Genomic DNA, 27,310 nt, shown 5'->3' with positions numbered 1-27,310 from the left:
AACCTCCTCCACTTTTGTCCTCTCTGCACAGAGGAGTAAACTGAGGTCAATAGCAGCCCTCCCCAAGTCCTCCGTCAGACTTAGCCTAAACCCTGGTCTACTGCCCCTCGCAATGGTTATTTCTGTGCCTCCAGTGTGTGTGCTGCTAGTCCTAACCCAGCCATGGGCAGGTAGACCGGGCACAGCCAGTGCTGAACACTCATTTTTCCAGCTCCCACTCTTCCCGACAAACCTGGAGGTCAGCAGCTAGGCTCTAAGTTCACACCAATAAAGAACAGGTCAGGCGTTCTTGGGACGACTGGGAGCGTGTGTCCTGCCCACACAACACAGCCATTCTCTAGCTCTGGGCCTCAAGCTGCTGCATCCCCTGGGTTTTCAGGAAGATCTCCAAATCAGCATCTGAATGTGAAATCCTCCAAGAATTTCTGAGCGTCAGTAACAAACACAGACATGTGAAATACACTGATCAGCAAACTGGGGCTCTACGCTGTATTCTCCAAATGCTAAGACATCAGGCTGTAGGCTCAACGGTGCTGGTGTGGCCAGAACAGGACAGCCCCAGATTCCCAAAGCTGAGCCTAGGAGTGCAGTCTCACAGCACATGGAAACAAATGCCACTAAGCTGCCCAGCCACCAATCACCTAGCCTGGGCTCTCTACCATGTGCAGTCTAAGCCAGAGCAAAAGGGGAGGTAGAGGTAGAAACAGCTGCCAAGCCATCCTAGAGTGGGGCTCTGGGTCAGGGGGATTTTATATGATAAAGAGTTAAGAGTCATGGAGATGAGCCAGGTAATGTGCGGGTGCTCAAGATGTAAATTAGGGCAGGCTGCAGAGAGCTGGGCTGCCAAGCTACTTCATTAGGGCTACTCAATGGGGAGCCGCGGCAGGTTAACAAAGAGTGAAAGTCTTCCTGCCAGTCCCCTTCTGGCCTCATAATGGCTCTTTCTGCTCACAGTCATTTGAACTTCTCTCCAGCCTCTGCTTCTACTTTCTTGCCTGTGGAGTATGTGACTAAGCCCCGGGCTCCAACCCACTGCACAAAATAAACTTCCAAGGTGGCTAGGACACACCTTAAATGCTCCTGACAGTCTGGCTTCAATCTGTACCCACCAAGCTGGCTGCAGATATGTAGTTCACTCTCATTCTCTCTGGGAAGTGCCACAGGCTTGATCAAGGTCACCTCATCTTCAGGGCAACTGGCTTTCGCACATCCTCTCCTGGGGGGAGGGGGGGTGGCTGCCTTGACTGTCCTTGAGTCTGCAGGGGGGATCTGCAAGAGTGCTGACCCAGGCTACATCTGTACTCATGGGGCAAAGCCAGCATCAGAGAGGAGTCCAGGCAGTAGTGATGGGAAGGTATCAGCTGCTCAGGTCTGATCTGGGGAATCAGGTGTCACAGGGACAAGGGGTCAAGGGTTGGGCAGCTGGTCCTGACATGGTCTGGACAAACAAAACAGCCCAAGGATCTGAAGCCTGATCATCAGGAAAAGATGAGGGGAAGCCCCAAACTCCAGGGCTGGAGCTTCAGACACGGTAGATGTTGCAATGAATGGATAAATAAACGAACAAAGAAACTTCTATAGGGCTCTGTGTTCTGAATCCTGCCTTCCCCAGCCTGTCTGCTCACCTCCTACCTGACTTTACACCTGTCTGTGGAAGGCTGAAAAAAACCTTCCTGCCCTTTCTCGGGGTACAACGCACCCAAGATCTTCCGGCATTCCCTGGGTCCTGGGGTTTAGGACATTTGTTGAGGCCCTCTTGATTGTAGATGCTTTGGAAAGCTTAAGCAAGAATCCAGACTCACTCCTGCATCGTAGAGGACACAGTGTCCCAGTCCCGGACTTGGCCCTAGGTGTTCCCCGGGTCAGAAAAAGGGAAAACACTCAGGTTTGCTGTCCTTGGGACTTAGAGGGGCAGAAAGGTGCTCTGACCCGAAATGGTTTCTTCATTCAGGGTACCTCCCTCCCCCAAACTAGCTGTTCACTGAGAGGGCTTGTCCTCTCCCTGTTCTGCAGGGAGCACAAAGAGGGACTGGATAAAGAGCCCCACTGAGACCTGAGCTGGGGTCTCAGAGTCAGAAAATAAGAGACTCATCCTCTCAAACACGCCCCTTCCCTGCCCTCTCAGACAAAGGCACACACCCAAAGCCCCAGCTGTCACCCAGAGCTGCAGAATGCAGGCACCTCTCACCTTTGGGCGCCCCAAATTTTCTCTTTCCTGTGGGGAGGGTGGGTGTCACTTAAGAACTCAGCTTGGTCTTTGGGAGATGATAGTTACGTGTCTTTATTCTTCAAAGGACCTAAGGTCTAAGGCTCCAGGCTATTCCGGGGAGACTCTCCACCTTCTAACCCCTCTCCAGGGCGTCGCAACTCCTCTCTCCCGGGGTCCGAAGCTGTGCCCAAATCTCAGGGTTGGGGTGGAAGGTGGGGGAAGGGAGAGGAGGAGGGGGCGGCTCCTCCAAGCGAGACACAAAGAGACGTCCTTCAGCCTCGGCTCCATGGCGACGCTGAGGAGGGGGAGCGCGCACTCTGGACTTCCTTCCCCACCTGCAGGACTCTAGGGACCTCGGTACCACTCACCTGCCGCCCCTCACCTGGGTCCCACTTACCTGGGCTGGGGCCGCGGGGACGCCGCGGCAGGGGGCCTGGGCGCCGTGTCGATCTTCGTCTGCCCGGCCCGAGAGGGGCTCAGGGCACCACTACCACCATGAGCCGGGACGCTGAAGGCGTCGCAAGGGGCTTGGTCGCCCGGGTCCCGAGGCTTTGGGGTGCCCGCGGCTTCTCGTTAGCAAGAGGATCTTGCTGTCCTAGGTTTGGGGTCCCTGTGTGCCGGAGTAGCGGATTAGGGAGGCTAGCGCCCCAAGCCTGGGTCTCTCTGTGTCTTGAGGTGTGCGGTTGTAGCAAGCAGATCTTGGGGGGCCCGGGTTGGATCGGTCGCTGCGTCCCAGCAGCCGCGTGCGAGGATGGAGGTCACCGCTCAGCCGCTGGGGGGTTCGGGCGCCGCCGCTGCGAGCAGCCCGGCCCTGCGGGCTCCTGCCCCGGCCTGGCGCGGGCTGAGGCTGCGGCTCCGGCTGAGGCTCCCGCTCCGCCCGGCACTCGGGCTCCAGCGCCGGTGCCCGCCCGGGCTGCGCTCCATCGCGGCCTCGCGGCTCCGCCTCCCGCCGGCGCGTACCTGCCCGCCCGCCGCTCCGCCCTCCGCCTCGCGCGCCGCCGCACGCGCCTTTGTCCGCCGCGCCGGGTGCGCGCTCCGCGCACGCGCACTCCCGCCGCGCCCTCCCGCCAGGCGCCACGGGCCTGGACCTCCCCACCGCCGCGGGAGCCGCACGATGCCCCGCCCGCTTTCCGGCCACGCGGGGTCCTAAGGCCCGCCGGTCATTGGCATAAGCTTCTTTTTCTAGGTCAGAGCCCAGGAGGGGGCCAGAACGAGGTTAGAGAGGGCTCGGGGGAGTCACAGAGGGTCACCTGGTCCAGCTGCTTGGTCCCCGAGGGGCTAGACTGTCCCAGACTATTCCAGCCTGTGCTTGTGGGGCGGAGCCTGGATCTGTTTCAAAGAAGAAAAATAAATCCGAGCTCTCCTATTCAGAATGCACTCGCTCATTCAACTACCGGTCCATCTGTTCACCCGCCTGTCTGCCCATTCATCCTTCCACCTATCCATTCGATTTCCAGGGGACCTCATAAGACTACTAGGCTACTCAGAGACCTGGGGTCTGTGGGGCCGTGCAGGGTTCAGGCAGAACTTTCGAGCTCTGCTGTAGGGAGACCGCGAAGTAAGTTTAAGGAAAAGCTGGGATTAAAGGTGTATAGCAGAACGGAAGAAGGGGGTGGGGGGTTCCTGGCTGAAGCAGCAGCTGTGCAAAGCCACCCGGGTGTGAAGAGCTTTGTTCATTAACCGGAAATTGTAGCCTGGATGCAGGTGGGGCGATCGAGCAGAGATGGCGACAGAGTGGGAACAACGAACGCATCCTTCCAGAGGCCCAGTCTCCCATGCAGCATACTATTTTATTCATAGAAAAAGCCCCCGACGCACCCAAAATCTCTCCTCCTTTTAATCTCTGATCAGATTGTTTTCTCAAATTAGCATCCTCTTCCAACCACTCCAGCTGCTGGTAGAACTTTTAGAGCTGGTTATTGCAAACTCAGGTAGCCTTAGGTGGAGCTGGGAAGACGGCTTATTAAGTAAAGTGCTTGCCAGGCAAGCATGAGGGACTTGAGTTCCTCCAGTGCCATGACACCTGTAGTTCCAGCCCTGGGAAGGCAGAAACAGGTGGATCCCAGGGACCAGCCTGATCTGATCCGTGAGTTCCAGTGAAAGACCCAGTCTCTGAATAAATAAATAAGTACGGGAGGGGAGAAGGGGAACCAAGCGAGATGCTGCTAAAGACCAGGGTTCAGGCCCCCAGGACTCAGCTATGGCTGGGCAGGTGTAGCAGCCTAGAATCCCAGCATTTAGGAGGCAGACAGGATCCCCAGAGCAAGCTGACTAGCAAGACTAGCCGAATGAGTCAGCTCTAGGTTCAAGTGAGAAACCATGCCTCAATTTGTAAAATAGAGAACAAGAGAATCAACCTCCGTCTGCACATGCACACACATGCATGTGCACCCCACATACATGCAAACACACACATATGCATGCATACCACGCACCCACAAAAAGTTAAATGAGCTGGGGAGGGATTGAAGAATACACCTGATAATGTCAACTTCTGCCCTCTACACACACACACACACACCTAAGTTGAATAAACTACAGACAGGAACTAGAAATGTGGCTCAGTCTTGGCATAGGGAAGACCCTGGACTCAGTCCCCAGAACTGGACGAAGAAACGAAGAAACAAACACCCAAAGCTGATGCGCAGACTTCTGCTTGGCAGCCCACACTACTGCTACTGCTACTTGTAATCCTAGCCCACCTTCCTCCCACTTTTACTGAAAGTTAGTTTTCTGGAAACCAGGTCCTTTGTGGGCACCAGCTCTGTTGAGAACAATGTCTCTTAGGTTGCATTCCTAATGAGCTTGCCAAGCATCCCCTGTCCCCTCCAGGGTAAAGCTTACGCTGTATTGTGGTGTGAAGGAAAATGGCCTCCATAAGTTCTTAGAGAGTGGCACTGTTAGGAGCTGTTACCTTGTTGGAGGAAAGTGTGTCATTGGGGGTAGGCTTTGAAGTTTCAAATGCTCAAGCTAAGCCCAGGGTCACTCTCTCTTCTTGCTGCTTGAGGAAATGGGTATAGAACTCTCAGCTACCTCTTCAGCGCTCTGTCTGCCTGTCTGCTTCCATGCTTCCCGCCATGATATTGGGTTAAACCTCTGAACTGTAAGCCAGTCCCAACTAAATGTTTTCTTATAAGAGTGTCTGTGGTCACGGTGTCTGTTCACAGCAACAGAAATCCAAAGATGCCCTGTGCTGCAGGCTGTCAGCATCTAGTGCCTGCTTGCCACACCAGTCCAGGGAATCTCTCTTCTCCACTCAGCCTTGGCATCAGCAAGCTCTTCTGGAACATCAACTTCTTGCTTTTCCACATCTTTGTACATTTGGTTCCTTCCGTCCATAACACCAACCTTGTCTGCTAATTTCCACACAAGTTATCCTCTAAAACAATTCTGTAGCTGCCTGCTCTCTTCCACTTCATCCCAGCCTCCCTGCCTTTCCCCCGCCCCTTCCAAAATGAGGTATTGGTGCTTCAAACAAGCAACTTGGCAGGGCTGGGGGTGTCTGTGTGAGTGACTGGGTGTAAGAGCAGGAGACTGGAAGAGAAAGGGTATCTTCTTGTGTCTTATAACGGAGTCCCCAGACACTGGAGCTGAGAGTACATCCTCATTCAGGGAAACAGGCCTTGACATGTTCTTGGCCATGGTTGTTGCTATAGCCGGCTCTTAAATGTCTCCCAAGGGCATATATCAAGAGCTTGGTCCTTGCACTGGAGAGATGGCTCAGTGGTTAAAAGGACTGGCTGCTCTTCCAGAGGTCCCAGTTCACAACGGTCTGTAACTTCGGTTCCAGGAGATCTGGTGCCCTCCTTTGACCTTCTAGAGCACCGAGCATGCATGCAAGTAATGCACAGATATACACACAGGCAACAACCTCATAAAGGAAGATAAAATAATTAAAAATACCTTTTAAAACAACAAGGAAAGCTTGGGCCTCAAGCTTCGTGCTATTGAATGGTGATGGGAACCTTTAAAAGGTGGGGCGTGGTGGGATGTTTCAGGTAATTTGAGGACTTGCTCTCAAAAAGAATTGTGGGACACTTTTTTCTCCTTTTGTTCCTGGCCATGTTATAAACAGGCTTTCTCTGCCACAAGGTCCCCCCATGGGGCGCTGCCTTGCCACTGGCCCCACATCAACAGGGTCAAACAAATGGTTAAAGCCTCTAAAACCTTGGGCCAAAACACAGCTTTCTTTTCTATAAGTCTCTTGTCACAGGTGTTTTGTTACAGCGTTCCCCAGTTCAAGGCTTCCTCCTGCAAAAACTCCCTTGATTCCTCAGTTGGGGCTTTGATTATCCACAAAGCAATTACAAAAAGGTTGCTACAACGAATTGTGGGGAATCCCTTCCCAGTTGCCCTCTCAGCAACTGATTCCCATAGGCCAAGCACTCTTGCAGGCAACACATATTCTCCTTAAACGCAAGCTAGGAAACTCAGGGCTCCATATGTTTTGGGGCTAGCAAAGAAGATGCAAACCCCTGGCAGAATAGGGCAGGGCTGACTTCACAAAGCAGAAGCAAGAGAAGATAATGCAGAAACTGGGTATTGGTTGATTATGAAAGTCAGGCAGCTGGACGGTGGTGGCATATGCTTTTCATCTTAGCATTCAGGACCCAGGAACAGGTAGATCTCTGAGTTTGAGACCAACCTGGTTTATAGAGCTAGTTCCAGGACAGCCAAGGCCATACAGAGAAACCTTGTCTTCAAAAGCAACTTGTCTTGAAGAACAAGAAAACAAGAAAAAAGATAAAGCCAAGCCCTCAGATTTACAAGGACTGGAGGTTGGGTCACACCACTGGGTGACCCCTCACAACCAGCCCAAGCCTTAGTGAAGTCAGTGGTTAATTCAGTGGTTAGTCAATGGGAGAGGAGATAATGAGAGCCTGCTATGGGCCCCCAGCAGTCTGTAGCAAGGTGCAAAGAGCACAGCTTGATTCTCCTGCCTTCCTCTTCATCGTTTTCACATAGGAGGAGGCTCACGGGATCCATGGAATTGTGCAGGGTAAGTGGTGGGCGGTGATGGTCTAAACTTCTGCCTCTCAGACCTGCCCTGTTTGGGACTGGAATCACCCACTTCCAGTAGCAGCCACCGTGAACCAGCCCACTGTTCACAAAGAAGTCTCCCATTTGCTTCCTGCTAGTTGATCCCTAGTTGGGGGAAGTAGTGTTGAGCAGTTACTTGGGCACATAACGCTCCTTTAATGGCAGCTTTGTGTCCAGGGCTTCCCACTGGCTTTATGGAAGCATTCTAGGCTCTTGCTGCCCAGCGTTGCCCTCCCCACCCCTCTCTTCCATTGCCAGGTCTCTTGAAATCTGACAATAATCTGTGCCTCCTTTAGCCCCGACCCTACGCCTAGAGCACTGATGCTGGTGAGCAGCCCCTGTAGCTGGTGATACTGGTGACTGGGTAATTCAGGAGGCAAATTAGGATTAAGATGACAGATATGATGTCATTTGAGTGCACAGATATAGAAAGTCCAGGCAGCTGGAGCAGAAGTATCCAGGGCCCCTGAGGACAGATCTGAACCGCTTGTGCTAGGGTTCCACCCAAACTCAGGCTGGCTCAGAGAGAATGGGGCATCCGGGGTTCAGTAGCTGAGGGCAGCAGGTCTCTGAAATCTCTGTTTGGAATTCATCCCACGGGAGCATCAGAGCGTTCCAACAGTGTTCTTGTGCTCTCTGCCCCACGTGGAAATACAACTGCGACCGTGGGTGGCCAGCAGGAAGCCACTGATGCTGACAAGTGCCGTATGATGCAGTTGGAGCAAAGACCTGCTTCTCTGTGGTTCTGCAGGCCTGCTGTGCTTTGAGGCAGAAACTCTGCTCCTTGCTGGAGAGCTAGCCAAAGGCAGTAATGTAATGTCTGCAGTATAAAGGCAATGTCTGTAATGTCAGGGGAGTGGCTATTCCTGGAATAAACTCAAGATCTGGGATTGGGGGGGAGGATCCATGATAGGATCCATGTTGGTTATGGTTCATTTCTTAGTAGGATTATGGGATGCAGAGATGATAAACTGTTAGCATTGGCCTCAGGGGTAATCTCTACCCACCACAACTACACATTTTTCTAAAACAATTGAAAACTATTCTGTGGAAGTTTTGACAAATGTGATTATTGTTCCCCTCAAGACAGAGTCTCACTGTATATTAGAGGCTAAACCAGAACTCACCATCCGTCCTCTTACCTCAACCTCCCAACTGCTGACATCGCAGGTTCATCTGCCTCCCTCCCTCCCTCCCTCCCTCCCTCCCTCCCTCCCTCCCTCCCTTCCTCCCTCCTTCCTCTCTTTCCTGCCTTAATTTGAGAACTGATTCTCAAAACAGCCCATACTGGTCTTGAACTTGCTGTAGAACCAAGCATAACCTTGAGCTTCTGATGCTCCTGTCTCCACTGCTCAACTGCTACGACCACAGGTGTGCATCACCAGGCAAAACTAGGAACGTTTCCACTCTGTGAGTCTATGCTTCCTAAAGCCAGGTCCTAGAACTACCCAGGATAAACTCCAGTGGGGACACTCCCACCTATAAATAACCTTAGTGTTTCAGAGGCGGAGGCAGGAGAACTATCAGAACTTCAAGGCCAGCCTTGACTTATGGAGTGAAGACCCTACGTCAAAGATAAAATAATAAAATAAAAGACAAAACAAACACATAAAGAGGAACGCTTCCTCAGGATGACCTACCTCACTGGTCATGTTTAGAGAAGCAATAGGAATGGAGAGACCTTGGCACTGCTGGCCCTATCCACCCTGCTGTCTGGTTACCATAGTGATAGATGCTGTACCCTTAAAGCTGGGATGCAGTTGTTGCTTTGGGAAATGAGGACCAGATGGGGCCTGACCCCAGCCATGTTTACTGCATCTCTGTAGTCCTCCAACTAAGGCATAGACTCTCAGAGCTTACTCAGTTCCTGCTCCTGGAGAAGTGACCCCTGGGAACACAGACATTTCTAAGGGGTCAAGTGTGTCTAGCACACATCCCGGGAGGCTTGGAGGTGGGAGTGGCTTCAACAGTGTCCTAGTTTGATTTCTCTGAGACTGAGAGTTGATTAAGTCCCTTATGTGGTAGGGGACCTCGGAGAAGAGAATAGAAAGAGCAGGAGACACATAGGCAAGGCGTGGATCATGGAGCCGGCCACCATGGCAGAACCCATACAGCCAAGTCCGCTGAGGAACTCTGAGACAGGGGAGGACATGCTGGCCGCATCCCGGAGGCAGGAATGGATAAGAGCTGCTCGGGTGGGAGTAGGGATGGGGGTGGAACCAGGAAGCCTTCAGGAAAAGAGATGAAGATGCAAAAAGCTGGGAATGAGGCCAAGGACATCTGGGTGGGGCCTGGCAGGGACTGCCTCACATGCCTGCATTTGGAACTTTCCTGAGCTTGGCACGATGCCCACGCAGTCCAAGCAGCACAGACTTCGTTACCTAGCATCTGTCTACACAGTCTGCTCCCAAAGCCCCGGTTCCCTTTAGGAACCTACATTCCCCGCCATACCCTTCATTACTCAGGGGATCTGCTGATGATGGTGTCTGACTCCTGGGCTGGTCTTGTGACCCAGCCCCATCAATCAGTATATAACACCTTCTCCTGGCTACAGGGGTCCTTTCTGAGACCACAATGAAAGGCTGAGTGTAAGCCTGTTGTCACACTAGGGAGAGCCTCCAGAGGAGGAATGAAGAGATGGGGACACAAATCTCGTCATTATCTGAACTACTTGTCATCCCTGTGTGCCTGAAGACTTGGACCTTTTAGTTCTGTGGCCCAGTAAAGTCCTCTTCGAGTTTATTCTTTTATTATTATTATTATTATTTTAATTACATCAGTGTTCTGCCTCCATGTATGTCTGTCTGTCATATCACCTGGAACTGGAATTAAAGACAGTTAGTTGTAAACTGCCCTGTAGGTGCTGGGATTTGAACCCGGGTCCTTTGGAAGAGCAGCCAGTGTTCTTAATCACTGAGCCATCTCACCAGCTCCCTCACCCCCTTTGAGTTTAAATCAGAGAGACTTGAATCTCTGTTACTTATAAACCCAAGCTCTCTGTACAATAGGTTTCTTTCTTCCTCTCTTCCTTCCTTCCTTCCTTCCTGCCTGCCTGCCTGCCTGCCTGCCTGCCTGCCTGCCTTCCTTCCTTCCTTCCTTTCTTTCTTTCTTTCTTTCTTTCTCTCTCCTTCCTTTCCCTGTTCCTCCTCGTCCTCCTCGTCCTCCTCGTCCTCCTCGTCCTCCTCGTCCTCGTCCTTGTCCTCCTCCTCCTCCTCCTCCTCCTCCTCCTCCTCCTCCTCCTCCTCCTCCTCCTCCTCCTCCTCTTCTTCTTCTTCTTCTTCTTCTTCTTCTTCTTCTTCTTCTTCTTCTTCTTCTTCTTGATTTTTCTATGTATCCCTGAGTGTCCTGGAATTCACTCTGTAGACCAGGCTGGCCTTGTACTCAGAAATCTGCCTGCCTCTGCCTCCCAAGTGCTGGGATTAAGGTGTACACAGCCATCGCTCAGATGAATGTGGGTTTCTAAAATGGTTAAATTCTGGAAGTGAGTTACACAGCCACTCATCTGACCCAGGTGAATACCACTTCCCTGGTCTCCATCCTTGCTTTTGAGGCAGAGCCTCACAAGGTAGTCCAGGCTAGCCTCAATCTTGATCTCCCTGCCTCCCCTGCCATAGTGTTGGGGTCACAGGTATGTGCCACCCTGCCCAGATCTGCATGCCCTTCCCCTCCCCAGGCCCAGCATGTTCCTGGCGTGGTCCAGACTGTAGAGCCTGACATGGTACTCTCCCTGGCTGTCTCCACCCTTCCTTCAATTCCTCAACCCCTAGCCTTGTCACAAGGCCACCTGAGTATTTAACAAATACAGATGTGGGGCAGGCTATGTTCTCTACATGCTAGCACCTTTCTACATAGCCAGGCCTCTTCACCCAGGAGCTGTCTCTCTATGTCAGGGCAGAGAGAGAGAGGAAAGGCTGAATAGAGCTTTCAGACAGCCTGGGACTCAAACCCATATGGCCTGGCATCTTCTTGACACCGGCTCAGGGTCATCTCTTTCCATTTTCCCTCATTCCACCCATTGCCTTGACCTGTTTTCATCTCTGCCTTGCGCTGCTGCTACAAAAAGCAGAGTCCTGGTGTCCTGTGGTGGGGAGAAGGGCAGGAAGAGAAGGGTGGGTGCTGAAGGTGCTCGGGCAACACCTGCAGCATTCCCAGCCTGTTGGGGGCTTGGCTGAGCCAAGGAAGGGAGACAGGGAGGGGTGGGAGCTAGAGGGGGCTGGGTGGAACTGTGCCTGCAAGCCCTAATTAAGCGAGTTAATTAGGAGGGGAGGAGAAGCCTTGTGGGAGTTAATAAGCTTGGCTAATTAAGTGGATCCTAGAGAATGGCTTGGATTCTAGTGGCTGGGGAGATAGGAGGGGTTCGCCAAAACGGAGGACAGGGAACGAGACACAGGCTCCTCCCAGGTGTCACCAGGCTGTTTTCAAGGTCTATAGCTCCCCCCAGATCTAAGGACACGACCGCATCCTGCATTGAGGGCTGCAGATGCTGCCCATAGCTTCAGACCATACGTCGGGGAGGCTGCAGGATAGTCTGAAGCTACGGGCAGCGTCTGCAGCCCTCAATGCAGCCATCACTTAGGTCACTAAGGTCCTAAGGTCACTGCTGAACTCTATTGTGTCCCTTCTCACCCATCCGTTGGGAGTAAAAGGTAGACTCCCATTTGAACATTTCAAAGAGTGCCAAACACCTGGACTTTTCAGAATAGCCACAAAGATGATCCAGCATGGGCCAGGGCCACACTCCCTGTGATGGTCAAGGACCATGGCTGTCAACCACTGAATGCCCCCCTCACCCCTGTGGTCCCGTGTGCAACAGGTTCTTGCCTAGATCATAGATGTCACAACAGAGGCCCAGAGAGGAATCCCATGGCCTGCTCCAGCCAGTTCTCGGCCTGCTGCTTAGGCTACCGGGGACAAGGCCAGATGTTAGGCACCTCAAGACCAGATGTTAGGCACCTCAAAGCCAGATGTTAGGTACCTCAAGGCTTTTGCCCAGGAACCTGAGGGCTTTCTCTTGCTTGGCCTGGCTCTCTCTAATGTGGAGTCCAACATTACCCCAGTACTGACAGCTCCAGCGGACAAAAAGTCTACCCCCCACAATGCACCTGTGCATGTTAGTTAGCCCCTGGGGCCCAGGGGCTAACCTGTGCTGCCCGTGCTCAGAATGCAGGGCAGAAGACTCTCTTTCTCCTAGGTCCTTTTCCCCAGTGGGTTTCACTTCTATTTAATACCATACTCCCCCGGGCATGAAGACATTCGCAGGGCAGTTGCCTAGGGCCACTCTGACAGTGATCCATCCAAATGTGGTCCCCAGTGGAAGGGTCCTATCAGCCTTCTGTCACAGAGTCAAAGACAAACGGAAAGCTTCAAGGCAGCAACCCCAGGGTGCTCAGACCCAAAGCGGGCGCTGTGCTCCTGTGTTGACAGGCCCAGCTGCATCCCACACTATCCCACTCAGGCCTGGGTGGATCACTGGGTGCAATGCCTTCACTGCACATGTTCATCCACCCACTTAACAGGCAAATAATTCCATTGTTAATTTGTTGTTGACATAGGATCTCACTGGCCTAGAACTCACTATGTAGACCAGGCTAGCCTTGAACACACAGAAACCTGCCTGCCTCTGCCTCCCAAGTGCTGGGATTAAAGACCTGCATCACCATGCGCGACCAGATAAATACTTCTTCATCTTTTTGTTTTCTTTTGCAGTTCTGGGAATCAAATTCAGGGCCCCTGACATGCCAGGCAAGCTCTCTACCCCTGAGCTACAGTGTATCCCCAAATATTTATTAAGTCCTTCTACTCGGTGCTAGAGTAGGTGTGCTGTTTGCAACTAACAACACAGAACAGTCCCTGCCTTTGCAGTGCTTCTGCTCTAGTACAGAGACAGTGACAAACAGGACACAGAAGTAAACGATACAGGTCAAGGCATTACAGTGGGAAAAAGAGATAAGCCAGGGAAAGGGCACAAGGCATGCTGGGAAGTCCTCGCAGCCTCAGTCTCTTAGCAGAGACTTGAATGGGGTGAGAAAGGGGATACACAGACAGGGGAGCCAGGCCAAGGCAACAGCTAGTGTGAAGGCCCTGTGGTCAGTGTGCTCTAGGGGCTCAGTGGTGATTTAAGTGCTAAGGCTGGGGCAGCATGGACAGTAAGAGGTGACAGAGCCACTGGAAGCCTTTGGCTTTAACTCTGATGGAGGGGGGACCGCTGAAGGCTTTGGGGTGCATAGGGAGAAAGCTGGGGTACATAGGGAGAACAGGCTGTGGGGGGAGAGGACTCAGAAGCACCAATCAGAAAGCTGCCTTCCCCAGACGGGAGGGGCGACACTGGCCTGAGGCAGGCATGTGGGAGTGGAGTGGCCAAGAAGGCATGCATCCTATCTCTGTGTGAATGTATGTCCTTGTGCTCACAGATAAGCACCCGGGAACCCAGGAATGCTAAACACACAGGGTTGTCTCTTCAAAGGGAGGTGGGGGTGGTGTATAATCTGCTTTCCATGGGATCAGACATGATTAATAACCTGGTGACTTTCGAGATATCTGTGTGGCTAGGACCACACCAGAGCCTCCTCCCCTAGACCCTTATCAGGAGCTTGACAATCTGTAGAACCTATCTTTATGGGAGGTGTCACATGGAGTCCATCTATAGAACTCATCTTTATGAAAGATGCCACTAGTACTTTGCAGAGGGTTTGGTGGAGTTATGCCTTATTGTACATACAGGATTAAGTTACCACTGGGAAATTTTCACTAAATTGTGCTATGTTTAAACATACCTAAAATAAACTACTGAGGGTCAGACTCCCAAAGTTTGAGCCAACGCTGGCTACTTAGTTGTATTGAACCACAACTGCGTTCTTGCCTCCTGTGGATCATTACATGGCTGGCTGTGGTGCTGACAGAGACCTGAAGCCAGGACCTGTGAACGAGCCCCTGACCCATGCTTGGGGCTCATCTCCACGTGTCTGTGCCCAGGTTAGCCCTGTGGGGATGTAGACACAGGTTCTGGGTGCTTTCAGCCTTCCAAAGATGTTGGGAATTTTGACATGGGGACAAAAGGCCCTGGGTTTTAAGTGTTAGCTCATTTGATTATTTACCTACTTATTTTTATAGTTTTCACCTTTGAGTCAGGGTCTGTCCATACAAACCAGGCTGCCCTTGAACTCAGGCTGACCTCAAACTCACTACTGTGGTGTAGCGTACTTTACACTAGTAAAGTAACTATCCCCAGTGCTAAGATAATAGGCATGCATCCCTACAAACGCCTTTCTATGTCCGTTTTATGGCTGTTGAAACCACAACACAGAACGATTAGGTTACTCCGACAAGGCTACATAACGCAGAAGTAGTGGACCTAGAGTGTGCTGTTTCAAACTCTGAACCTGTCCAATCGTTAGAAAAAGAAGCCAAGCTTGAGCAAACAGCGCCTGGAAATCCCTGGAAATATGAGCATGGCCCTCCCTCTAGTGGCCAAAATTCTACAATGCAGGACAGGCCAAAACACCGCAGACGCAGCCCCAACCCCTCACCCCTACACATCATTCCTTTCTGGGAGAGAAGAGCACATTTCTATCATTTGCTTCCCATCGCCCAGGACATTTAAGTCCGGGCCCCTCTGGTCCCGCTGGTCCCGCTGGTCCCGCTGGTCCCGCTGGTCCACTCAAGGCCTCCTCACTGGTTATGGACTGAGCAGAGCCAGCCCCAGAGCATCTTGTTCCCCTGTGTGTAAGGAACTTGGTCTCTGTCCACACTGTGGTCCTGAAGCTCTGCTGCACATTGTGACATACGAGGAGCCTTCAGATGTCCCATGTCAGGCCATGTCCCAGAACAAATGACTGTGTTTAGATTTGTGAGGGACAGAGTTTAGAGAACAGATATCAGAGATCTGTCCTCTCATTGCCTGGATGTCCTAATGTCACCTCCAACACACTGGGCCCCTCTGGACCATGTCCCCAGGTACAAACCCTAGATCTCGTGAGAACTCACCCATCAATCACTTTACCCTAATCTCTAAGGTCAGTTGCTCTCACAGTTTCTGCCTTCTATCTAGCCCATTGTTTGTCCAGTTCCTGCGTGTGACAGCCCTTTGACCTTATAGAGACAGCCACCCACATTCTCACTGCCTGGCAGCCACCACTATCTACTTTGTCCTGTCTGGGCTCCACTCTCCATCACTACACTGATACCTGGAAAGTGCCCACTTGCTCACCTACCTTTTGCACTAGGCATGCTACAATCACCTGTCCTCTTACTGCATGCATCAAGCAAGTGGCTCCACCAGGGAGAGCCACATCCCAAGCAGTCATGCCCCTTAGTCTCCAGAAGTGTGGCTAGAGGGAGAAACTCATTGTCGCTCCACAAGTCCCCCTCTTCCCTGCTCCCTCTGAGCATGGCTACCCAAGATTCCCTCTGCCATGCATGAGTCTCCGAAGGATCCAAGTGAGGCCAGACACTCTGCACTTCAAGCTAGTGCCGGGTGATGCCCACATGGCGTCCATAGACCCAACACTCCACGTTAAGGCCTGGATGCCTCTTGCTAATGTCTCTTTTCTCCTCAGGCACGATGCACAGAGATCTGAGTCACCACACTGACTCCTGCTACCAAGCCATGAAGCCAGCAGCAGTCACCCTGAAAATCAGGATGGAGGTCTGTCAAAACCTGGAAACAGAGCTATGACATGAAACAGCCAAGGACCCTAAGTCAGCACAACACAGAGACACCTGCATACTCTTGTGTATCACTGCACTACACACAACAGCCAAGACAGGGGACCAGTCAGGATGCTCATCATCAGAGTGACAGATGGAAGGTAAATTATATACATTACAAAGGTAAAGTTTATATATATATGAAGATGTTACAGTGAAATCCATTACTCTGCATACTAACTAAGCAACAACAATGAGAATAAACTAGAAAAGGGAAGCATGGAAGTCTAGGATGACTCTGTGGGTGAAGTGCCCACAGTGCAAGCATCGACGCCTGAGTTCGGATCCCCAGTTCTCATGTAAATGCCAGACGTGGCAACCCATGCCTATAACCCCAGATCTGGGGACAGAGAAAAGAGAGATAGATCGTGGCAGGGTAGGGGGTGCTTCCTGGCAAGCCTGTCTACCAGAAATGGTCAGCCATAAGTTCAACAAGAGACCCTGTCTCAATAAATAAGATGAAGAGAAGAAGACACCCAGTGTTAGCCCCTAGCCTCCATATGCACATCACAGATGAGCACACCTACACAGCCACTAATGCAGAGAGAGAGAGAGAGAGAATAAAATGAAACTCTGTGATGGTAGGAATAGGTATTGCCCCCCGCCCCCATAGATTTCATATGTTGAATGCTTGGCCATAGGGAGTGGCACTATTAGGAGGTGTGGCCTTATTAGAGTGGGCGTGGCCCTGTTGGAGGAAGTGTGTCACTGTGGAGGCAGGCTTTAAAGTCTTACATATATGCACAAGTTCCACCCAGTGTGGAATCACACTTAGTCTCCTGGCTGCCAGCAGAAGACATTCTCCTCCTGGCTGCCTTTGGATCAAAACTTTCGGCTCCTCCAGCACCATGTCTGCTTGCACGCTACCATGTTTCCTACCATGATGATAATGAGCTAAACCTCTGAACCTGTAAGCCAGCCCCAGCTAAATGTTGTCCTTTATAAGAGTTGCCATGGCCATGGTGTCTCTTCACAGCAATGGAAACCCTAACTAAGACAGTCTCTGTACACAATGGAGTATTATTATCATTATTATTATTATTTTGGTTTTTCGAGACAGGGTTTCTCTATATAGCCCTGGCTGTCCTGGAACTCACTCTGTAGACCAGGCTGTCCTCGAACTCAGAAATCTGACTGCCTCTGCCTCCCGAGTGCTGGGATTAAAGGCGTGCACCACCACGCCCGGCCCACAATGGAGTATTATTAAGCCATAAAGAATGAGATTATGTCACTTCCAGGAAAATGGATGGAGCTAGAAATCATCATGTTAAGACTAACCATGCTAGATTAACCAGGCTCAGAAGGCAAGTGTCACCTGCCCTCTTGCACATATTGAATCTACACTTTTTTAAAGGACTTGAAAGAAGGGGGTCAGCCAGGCGTGGTGGCGCACGCCTTTAATCCCAGCACTTGGGAGGCAGAGGCAGGCGGATTTCTGAGTTCGAGGCCAGCCTGGTCTACAAAGTGAGTTCCAGGACAGCCAGGGCTACACAGAAAAACCCTGTCTCGAAAAAAAAACCAAAAAAAGAAAGAAGGGGGTCTATTTAGGAAAAATATGTGAACATAATCAAAGTACATGATACACATTTATGAAAATATCATAATGGAACCATTATTTTGTATAAAAATAAATGGAATAACAGGCTAGAGAGATGGCTTAGTGATTAAGAGCACTGACTGCTCTTCCGAAGGTCCTGAGTTCAAATCCCAGCAACCACATGGTGACTCACAATCATCTGTAATGAGATCTGACGCCCTCTTCTGGAGTGTCTGAAGACAGCTACAGTGTACTCACATATAATAAATAAATAAATCTTTAAAAAATTATATACAATAACAATCTTTCTTTTTTTAAAGCTGAGGCTAAGGATATGACTCAGAGTAAAGAGCATGTATTACTATTGCAGAGGGCCTGAGTTTGGGTCCTAGCACCCACTTGGAATGGCTCCTGTAACCCCAGTTCCAGGGGGATCTGGCACCTCTGGCCCTCCTCGAACACTGGTATTCATGTACACATCACACACACACACACACACACACACACACACACACACACACACACTTTGAAATAAAATAAATCTTTTTTTTTCATCCAGGGCTAAAGACATGGCTCTGTGGTTAAGAGCACTAGAGTTCAGATGCCAGCACCTATATCAGGCTGTCCACAGATTCCTGCAACTCAACCTCCCAGGGCTCAATCTCCATGGGTACTTGTGAATACACACACACACATACTCTCTCTCTCTCTCTCTCTCTCTCTCTCTCTCTCTCTCTCACACACACACACACACACACACACAGGCACACTAAGAAATAACCCAGCTAGCTCTCTCCAAGGATTTAGCCTTTTCTCAGTCACTGTGTACAGAAGAGCACCCTTCCCATGAGCAACCCCAGGTGAGAATAGAGGGCTCTGGTTTTAACACTCTCTTCTGCTGAGCCACCACCTCTCTTCCAGGTCTGTCCTCCCAGGCTCTAGGGCATCTCCCTATTAGCCTCTTTTGTTCCCTCTGTTACCTATACTTACAAAAATAAAGCAGGGCGTGGTGGTGGCACAGGAGACGGGGCGAGAAGATGGCAGGTTCTAGGACAGTCTGGGCTGCATGCTGAGATGTCCTGTGTTTCAGTTTGGGTTTCTATTGCTGGGACAAAACACCATGACCACAAAGTCGGTTGGGGAGGAAAGGGTTTATTTGGCTTACAGTTCCACAGCACTGTTCATCATGGAAGGAAGTCAGGACAGGAACTCAAAACAGGACAGGAACCTGGAGATAGGAGCTGATACAGAGGCCAAGCGGGATGCTGCTTACTGGCTTACCTCACATGGCTTGCTCAGCCTGCTTTCCTATAGAACCCAGGGCCACCCCACCTACAATGGGCTGGGCCCTCCCCACTAATCACTAATGGAGAAAATGTCCTACAGCTGCACCTCATGGAGGCATTTCCTCAAGGGAGGCTGCTTCTTCTCTGATGACTCTAACTTGTGTCAAGTTGACGCAGGAAACCAGCCAGCACATTAGAGAAGTGTTTATGAAATAAGCTTCAATGTTGTTTTGAAACTGGGTCTTCCTAGACTCCAGCCCCAACTTTTGTTGCCATTATTTCCGGAGACACCCTCGGTATCTTTAATAGTTACAATGTTTTGTTTTTTTGTTTTTTGTTTTTTTGGTTTTTTGGCTCTGAACACAGAGCCTCTATTCTTGTTTGAAAGTTTTGTTTCCCTGTTACATTGTTTTCTTGCTTGCTTTGGTTCTACTTAGATTCAGGAGTTTCTCAAAAGTGGGTCCCTGGTTTCCTGCTAATTCTCAGGAACTTTCAAAGGTCAATACAAACTGTAGTAGTGCCCCCACCCCTCTGTGTGTGTGCGTGGGCGAGTGTGCATGTCTGTGTGTATGTGTCTGCTATGCATGTGTGGGCATTCGTGAGAGAGGGAGAGAGCACGCGCAAGAGAGAATATTGACCAGGTAGCAAGAGAAACTTTTTGGGAAAACAAAAATGTCCTTTGCCTGGATGAAGGCTTGAGTCACTCGATGTATACATATGACAGAACTCCTTATGCTCGTTACTTACAAACTTCACATTCATTCTGAGTAAACCATGCTCCCAGTTTTTAAAAAGTGAAATTTATAAAATGTGCAAATGAAAGGAAATAAAACTTGAGACATGTGATTCATGTAATTTATGTCAAATAGCCCAAAGAGTTGTTTGTGAGCTTTGAACCTGGGGCTGAGAACATAGCAGAACAGGCCAGGACATGCCCGGGCAGGCCCATCATTACATGTCCTGACTGGCCTAGTGCCTCCCTATCTCCCGCCCTTCTGACAGTCTGTTGATGTTTAAATGGACCAATCATGTAAAACCTCGCTGATTCCTCCCCCCCAGCCCCACCCCTTTTCTATAAAAACCCCTAGCTTCCAAGCCTCGTGGTCGAAACCACTGTCTCCTGTGTGAGATACGTTTCGAACTGGAGCTCCGCCATTATGGCTCCACCATGTGGTCGACACCTCTGTCTCCTGCGGGAGATATGTGTTGGCCCAGAGCTCCGTCATTAAACTACCTCATGCTTTTACATCAAGATGGTCGTCTGTTCCTGATTCTTGGGTGCGCGCCTAATCGAGAATTGAGTGGGGGTTTCCCCACTAGGTTCTTTCACAAGCAGTCGAAAAACCCAGTGCTTGCAAAGAAAGGGTTGCTGGGTTCAATGTAAAAAGTTTGGGCTGGGCATATATATATATATATATATATATATGTATATATATATATATATATATATGTGTGTGTGTGTGTGTGTGTGTACGTATGTATATGTATATGGAGAGAGAGAGAGAGAGATTATCCGTGTAGCCATGACTATCCTGGAATCCATTCTGTAAACCAGACTGACCTCAAAATCACAGAGATCCGCTTGCCTCTGCCTCTCCAGTGCTGGCATTAAAGGTGTGCGCCATCACACCCTCCTAAGCTAGAGGATTCTTGAGCAGCCCCGCTGTACCCAACCTCCGAGCATTGCCCTCCCTTGTCGTCACCTTTGGAGATGTGAAAAGTTAGCTGTGGTTTCACAGGCTTGTCTTGCTCAGCTTTAGGGGCTCTGTTCTGTGAGGGATAACTTCCTTAGTCTATTGAGTCAGTTCCCCACTTGCTGCCTTGTCTCTCCTTTTCCAGAGAGTGCTCTCCAGCTGACGTGTGCTGTGATGGGCAGAGGGAAAGAGAGAGGGACACGAGGGCCCTCACAGCCCTGCCTGTAAGAGTCTGTCCCACGGAGACAGCAGGCCCACCTCCTAATGACTCCAGCACTTCCCAGCAGTGTCACCCTTGCGGGTATGAGCAAGATCCGAAATTTAAAACGAAATGCAGGCAAGTCTGTCCTGCACTGCCAACTGCTTTCTTTGAAATGTTCTAAATAAACTCATCCTTTAAAAAAAAAGAAAGAGGGCTGGCGAGATGGCTCAGTGGTTAAGAGTGCCGACTGCTCTTCCAAAGGTCCTGAGTTCAAATCCCAGCAACCACATGGTGGCTCACAACCATCCGTAACGAAATCTGATGCCCTCTTCTGGAGAATCTGAGGACAGCTACAGTGTACTTACATATAATAAACAAATAAATCTTTAAAAGAAAGAAAGAAAGAAAGAAAGAAAGAAAGAAAGAAAGAAAGAAAGAAAGAAAGAAAGAAAGGAAGGAAGAAAGGAAGAAAGAAAGAGAAGAGAAGAAAAGAAAAGAAAAGAAAAAGTTTGCCAGAAGTCAGTGAGTTGGCTCAATGGTAACAGAGCTTGCTGCCAAACTTGATGACCCGAGTTGATTCTCAGGACCTACATGTTGGATGGGGAGAACATACATTTCCATGCTGTTCTCTGATCTCCACACTCACCTTGACACTTCATGCTTCCCCCCTCAGAAGTAAATAATTGAAAACATAAAATAGAATTAATCCCAACTATACTTCATACTGGCTGATCCAGAAATTCTTTATATTAAAAAAAGAAAAAGAAAAGAAAAAAGAGGATGGGCTGGAGAGATGGCTCAGTGGACCCTAGTTCAGTTCCCAATACTCATGACCTGTGGCCCAGAGCTGCCTATAATTCTATAACTCCAGCTGACCTCAAAGGGTACCTACACATGCATGGCCTACTTACACAGACATATACATTAAAATATTCTTTAAAAGAGTCTGTGCATAGGTTTTTAGCCTGGAAGTCCATGGAGCGTTGCACAGTCTCTGTGGGGAGCAGGAAGGTGTTGGCCAGGTCCGTTACATCATGGCAGGGGTACACAAACGCCTGGATAGGCTCCTTTCCCTCTGCTTACAAAGCCACCACAACACTCACCAGAGCTCTCACCCCAATGAGGTAATCCATTGCAACCACTACCTCATCTCTAACACCACAACTAAATTAATTTTCTATCTCTTGATATAATTGACATAAGTCTTTGGAGACTGAACTCCTGTGTGAATTCTTGGGACAAACCATCTTCAAGATGAACTAGCAGCCATCTTCTTCCCTTGACCCTGGCTGGCCCACAGGTCACCCACCCTGTACGTCCCTCCGTGATCTCAGCACTGGGGTCCTCTATTCATGCTGGCCCAGAGCAGCCCCAGGGATCTTTTAAAATGTCAACCGGATGTCATTGTTTCCCCACTTAAAAGCTTCCAAGAGCTTCCTTATCCCACCTAGTGTAAAATCCATTCTCAGCAGGGCTATCAAGGCCTAATCTATCCCAGTCTCACCCATGTCACTATCGCACAATTCTCCGCTTGTCCACACTGGCCTACCGGAGTGAGTGCTCACTGCCTGTCAGTGTCCTCTGGCCCTTTGCACTTCTGCTCTGTCTGCATGGATGGTGTTCCCCCAGGATGGCCAGCCCCCTTCCTCTTCCAGGTCTGGGATACCAGCTTCTCAATTTCACAAAGCGTGTGTTTCCTGTGTGCCGCTGTTCGTCCCCCATACTCCCCGTGGGTTTGGACCTGATGATCATGGTATAATGGTATAAGCTTATGTGCCTATTGTCTGTCCCTCATTAGCTCTGAGCTCCAGGACTGCAGGCGTTTCTCCTGTGTCCCCTAGCTCTCACCCATGAAAGATACCAAGCCACTTTGCTGAGTGAATGAATGAGCATAACTGGCACCAAAGGTGACTTATCTTCATACACCAGACTATTCCGTGTTCATAATGGACCAGTGAGGCTGCTGCACTGGCCTGCCTTTCCCACCTCCCTTGCAGTTACAGCCAATGCATGCACAGGTAACTCACAAAAAGCCTTGGCTGACATTTTCAATTTAATGTATTTGTTTTGAGATACAATATAACCTAAGCTGGCCTTAAACCCACAATCCTCCTGCCTCAGACTCCTGAATGCCGGGCTTGCAGGCATAAACCACATCTGGCTACTCCACTTTCTCTTCTTTCTCTATCAGTGGAATGTAGTTTCTAGCAGTGGGTTCTAAGGTTCTGAATAATGCCTGGCCCATGATGGAAGAACCCAGGGTCAGTGAGAGACTGCTTGGAGCAGAGCCTCTCTCACTAGACTCTGTTACGTAGATACCAACTGTAGAGAATAGAATCCTGCCAGGCAGTGGTGGCACACGCCTTTAATCCCAGCACTTGGGAGGCAGAGGCAGGCAGATTTCTGAGTTCAAGGCCAGCCTGGTCTACAGAGTGAGTTCCAGGACAGCCAGGGCTACACAGAGAAACACTGTCTCGACAAAACAAAACCAAAACAAAACAAGAATGGAATCCTATGTTCTAGGCTCATAGGCACAACAGCTGCCTCACCCTAGTTAACACATGGATATAGCGTGAGCAGGTGGTTAGTGACACTGTCACTGACATGTGGCACAGTGTGCATCAACCCACAGCAGATTCCAGGGCCACGAAGCTCACACTCATTATAGCTTGCGGAGACGCATATTCACATAGCCACCATTTGTACCCACAAAGCAGTGAGCCCCATTAGGGAGGTGTGCCTGTATCCCTGTTATCTCTGTGGTTTCAACATCTAGTCCCAGAAGGCTTCAGGAAGTTTTAACCTAAAAATGAACGAGCAGTTTGCCTATACCCCTTACAGTCTCTCTGTTTCCAATTTTGCTTGAGAAGAGATCCAAAGAGACCTCAGGGTTACACAGAAGAGGGCTGTGGCAGAATCAGACTAGCCCATGGCTCATAAAGATGGAAGTTGGATGTTCTAGAGAAGCCCTGGTACCAGAGAAAGGCTGGGAGAGGTGGTGAGGGGTTTGGGTGCGGCACACACTCTCTAAGTCCAAGGTGACCTCACCCAGTCTCTCTGCCCTCCCAGTCAGCTCTGCCTGGCTCCCACAGCCTGGCTGTCCACATCACTCAGTATTTTTAGCTTCACCACCTGGCACCTGTGGTCACCATTTCTGCCCAGCCTGGCAATGTCCCCTCCCTAGACCTTAAAGAGCCAGAGTCCATTAGTTAGAAAGTATAGCAGCCCCTACAAACGTAGGCCATTACATCCCAGAGTAGGAGAGAAGGGACCTCTGCTACAAAGGAATCCCCAAAGCTGCAGGTGGGGTGGAGGAAAGGCGAGGGAGAAAGGGCAGAAGATCCTGGCCCTAATGCTCGACCCTCATCCTGGGGCTTCCTGAGTCACTCACTGGTAGGGATTGATTGTATAAGCATTGCTCCAAGACCTGAAGCAAGGGGACATCGGGGCAGGGCTTGACTGTGTGCTGTTGACAGTCAGCTCAGGGCTGAGACTTAACCTAGAATTAACCTTGCACATTAACATAAACGTGCAAGGCCCTGGGTTTCATCCCCACGGAAAGACAGAGACAAGGAGAGAGAGAGACAGAGAGAGAAAAACAGAGACAGAGAGACAAGGAAATAGACACACAGAGAGAGACACACACAGAGACACAGAGAGACAGACAGAGATACACAGGGAGAGAGAGAGAGAGACAGAGACAGATACAAAGAAAGACAGACAGGGAGAGACAGAGACAAACACAGAGAGACAGATAGACACAGAGACATACAGAGACACGCAGAGGTACACATAGAGAGAGACAGATAGACAGAGACAGACAGATACAGAGAAAAACAGAAACACAGAGAGAGACAGGGAGAGACAGAGATAGAGACACACAGAGAGACAGAGACACAGAGAGAGACATAGACACACAGAGGTACACACAGAGAGAGACAGACAGAGACAAACAGATACAGAGAAAGACAGAGACAGAGAGAGACGGGGAGAGACAGAGAGACAAACACAGAAAGACTAAGAGACAGACACAGAGAGAGACAGAGACATACAGAGATACACACAGAGAGACAGAGACAAACAGATACAAAGAAAAACAGAGATACAGAGAGAGACAGGGAGAGACAGACACTGAGAGACATACAGAGACACACAGAGGTACACATACACATAGAGATAGACAGACAGAGACAGAGATCGACAGAGACACAGAGAGAGACAGACAGATGCAGAGACAGACAGAGACACTGAGAAGACAGACAGAGACACTGAGAAGACAGACAACCACAGCAGATGATGCCAAGGCCCCGCCTCCTGTGTCATTTCATTGGCTGACGCAGTCATTTGCCAAGCACTCCAAGCCTCCACTATAAAGAGTGGCCACACTGGCGGTGTGGAGTTCTGTGGCGTAAAGAACAGTGTCTCCCATCTAAGCCTCACTGAGTCTCCTAACTCGCCTGTTTGGCTTCCAGCCCTCCATGGCTGCTCAAATGCTCAACTCAGAAGTCCAGGTCTATGCGATCTGATACTACTGTCTTTGCCAACCTCAACCCATCCCTGTCCAGTTACTTTTCCAAACCACCAATCTTCACCCTTGCCGCCCCACAGCCCACTGATACCTTTTCTTACGCCTCCCTCATTCCCTGAGAGGCATCTGTACTCCTAGATAGATTTGGTGGAATATACTGTGGTCTCTGTAATAAGAAGTGGTCCATCTTGCATCCTGACTTCATGGGCACTGTGTCCCCACTCTCTGTACCCTCAATCTCTGCCCAACCTGTCTGCCAGCAGACCTCACCAGGGCTGTGCCAAGATTCCAGGCCCCAGCTGAAGCCTGGCGCTCTGCAGGTGTCTGTCCAGTCACTGCATGGTCAGCTGGCAACCAGGGCAGAAAGCATCCTCCCACTTCACAGAGGAGGACATAGAGGTCCCTAGCGGGGAAACCACAGATGCAGGGTCCAATATACTCATGAGAGGCACCTGGTCCAGGATGCAGGGGCCCACATTTTCTCCTCCTATTCTTCAATGGACACGGACAAGACCCTAGCTTGGCCCTGTGTTCGCCTTTCCCACAGTGGCACTGGCTTGAGCAGGCTGGGCTGGAGCAGAGGTGACCCTGTTGACTTGTGTATTCACAAGTGTGGCCCAGGTCACACTTGGCTGGGGCCAGGGTTTCCCTGAGGGTCGGGGGGCATAGCAGTCAGTGCCTAGGCATTGGCCTCATGCATAGCTCCTCTCATCCCAAAGGTCCTCCCATCTGCTCCCACAAACCTGTACACACAGTCACACACATTCTCCCACAAATACACAATCCCAACCTTAGAAACCTTCATCTTCTCTCTCTCTCCCTCCCCTCCTTTCCACATATATGAGCGCTCACACATGCACACATGTGCACATGTGCACATACACATTTTCACTTATTAATTCAACAAAGACTGAGCATATGTTAAATGCCAGTGTGATGCTAGAAGTGCAAGGGGCTCTTAGATCAGCGGGCCCGTGTCTTCTGGGAGGCCTTCCTGAAAGAAGAGACATTTCAGCTGGGCCTGGGTGGAGGGGAGCCAGAGTATTCCCTGGTAATATTGGTGAACAGAGTGAAATGGGGCATTAAACCCAATCAGACAGGTCTTGAATGCCGAGTGCTGACTTTCTGTTTAGGAACTGAGGAACCATGGAGGTCTCTAAATGGGGACAAGACATGACCACAATGGGAGTGAAGGGACAGGCAAGTCACTCGAGGGCCAGAGTGGGAGGAATGGGAAGGTTGTGGTGACAGCCAGAGAGCTCAGCGGGAAGGTGGAGGGGGTAGTAAGCCTGGGCAGACAGGTCCCATAAACATCATCACCAGGCCCCTAAGTTCCTGCATGGAAGGTTGCATGGTGGTCCCTCCAGCCCTCTGCCCACCCCAGGACTGACCTCTGCAGTGGAACCTCCTCCAATTCCTCCTCCTCTCTGTGGAAGCAGACCAGGCAGAAGGCTGGCACATCATCAGCTGTACAGCCCAGGGGCCAGGCAGGAGGCAGCCGCAGGACAGGGCAGGGGTGACTGTTGGTGGCCGCCACAGCATCATCCCCAGACAGGACGCGGTTCTCTGAGCCAGTGTGCTCCAGGGTCAGCAGCCTGTCGGCCTCAGGACCCCGGACCTGCCTACCTGCCACCTGCGCCTTCTCGCCCACGTTACCCGTTGCCTCGGTGGGTGGAAGAGCCTGTGGCTCTCTTGGGGCTCCTGTCCTGAGGCACGGGATCTGCACTTGAACAGCAGTTATCAGCTGCCTGGACTCAAGAGGTGGCCGGCCGGCAGTGGACCGAGGTCCTATCGCTGCCTCTGGGGAAGTCCTCAGCACCTTAGCTGTCCACTCTGCGGATGCCTGCCAGAGGCAGGAGTGTGAGCCTTCTGTCTGTCTGTCCAGCAATCTGTTCCTCCTAGGTGACCAGCAGGCACAGAGGTGGTTGACAAAGTTTGTCCTCCCCTGCTGGAGTAAGTAGCTCAGTGGCCTGCGGGAGAGCCGATTGACACCTGAAGCTGGGGGGTAGGCAAGGGTCAGGTGAGTCTGACACAGAGTCTACACTGTCCCCAGAAAAAGTTCTGACCCTTGAAGTCAGGTACTGGTTGGCCAGCCTGGGAGCTGCCCT

The 27,310-nt window shown here is 50.7% G+C and overlaps 1 protein-coding gene across 3 annotated transcripts in view; it reads right to left on the bottom strand.

Annotated features, from left to right (window-relative positions):
- Sbk1 (SH3-binding kinase 1) overlaps nucleotides 1-27,309 on the bottom strand; it is a 46,620-nt gene extending 19,311 nt beyond the window's left edge. The window contains exon 1 of one of the 3 annotated variants that reach the window (NM_001360811.1): nucleotides 26,594-27,309. The gene's annotated coding sequence lies outside the window, so the exon portion shown is untranslated. Of the gene's footprint in view, nucleotides 1-2,188; nucleotides 2,502-2,606; nucleotides 3,211-26,593 lie in introns of those variants that run through there. The other 2 variants (NM_145587.3, XM_030241968.1) reach the window with 2 other exon arrangements.
- Between the last annotated feature and the right edge of the window lies 1 nt (nucleotide 27,310).

This window comes from Mus musculus, chromosome 7 (assembly GCF_000001635.26).
Source record: "Mus musculus strain C57BL/6J chromosome 7, GRCm38.p6 C57BL/6J".
NCBI classification, from domain to species: domain Eukaryota; kingdom Metazoa; phylum Chordata; class Mammalia; order Rodentia; family Muridae; genus Mus; species Mus musculus.
Note: the sequence above shows the minus strand (reverse complement) of the source record. Positions and strands in the feature narration are given on the sequence as shown.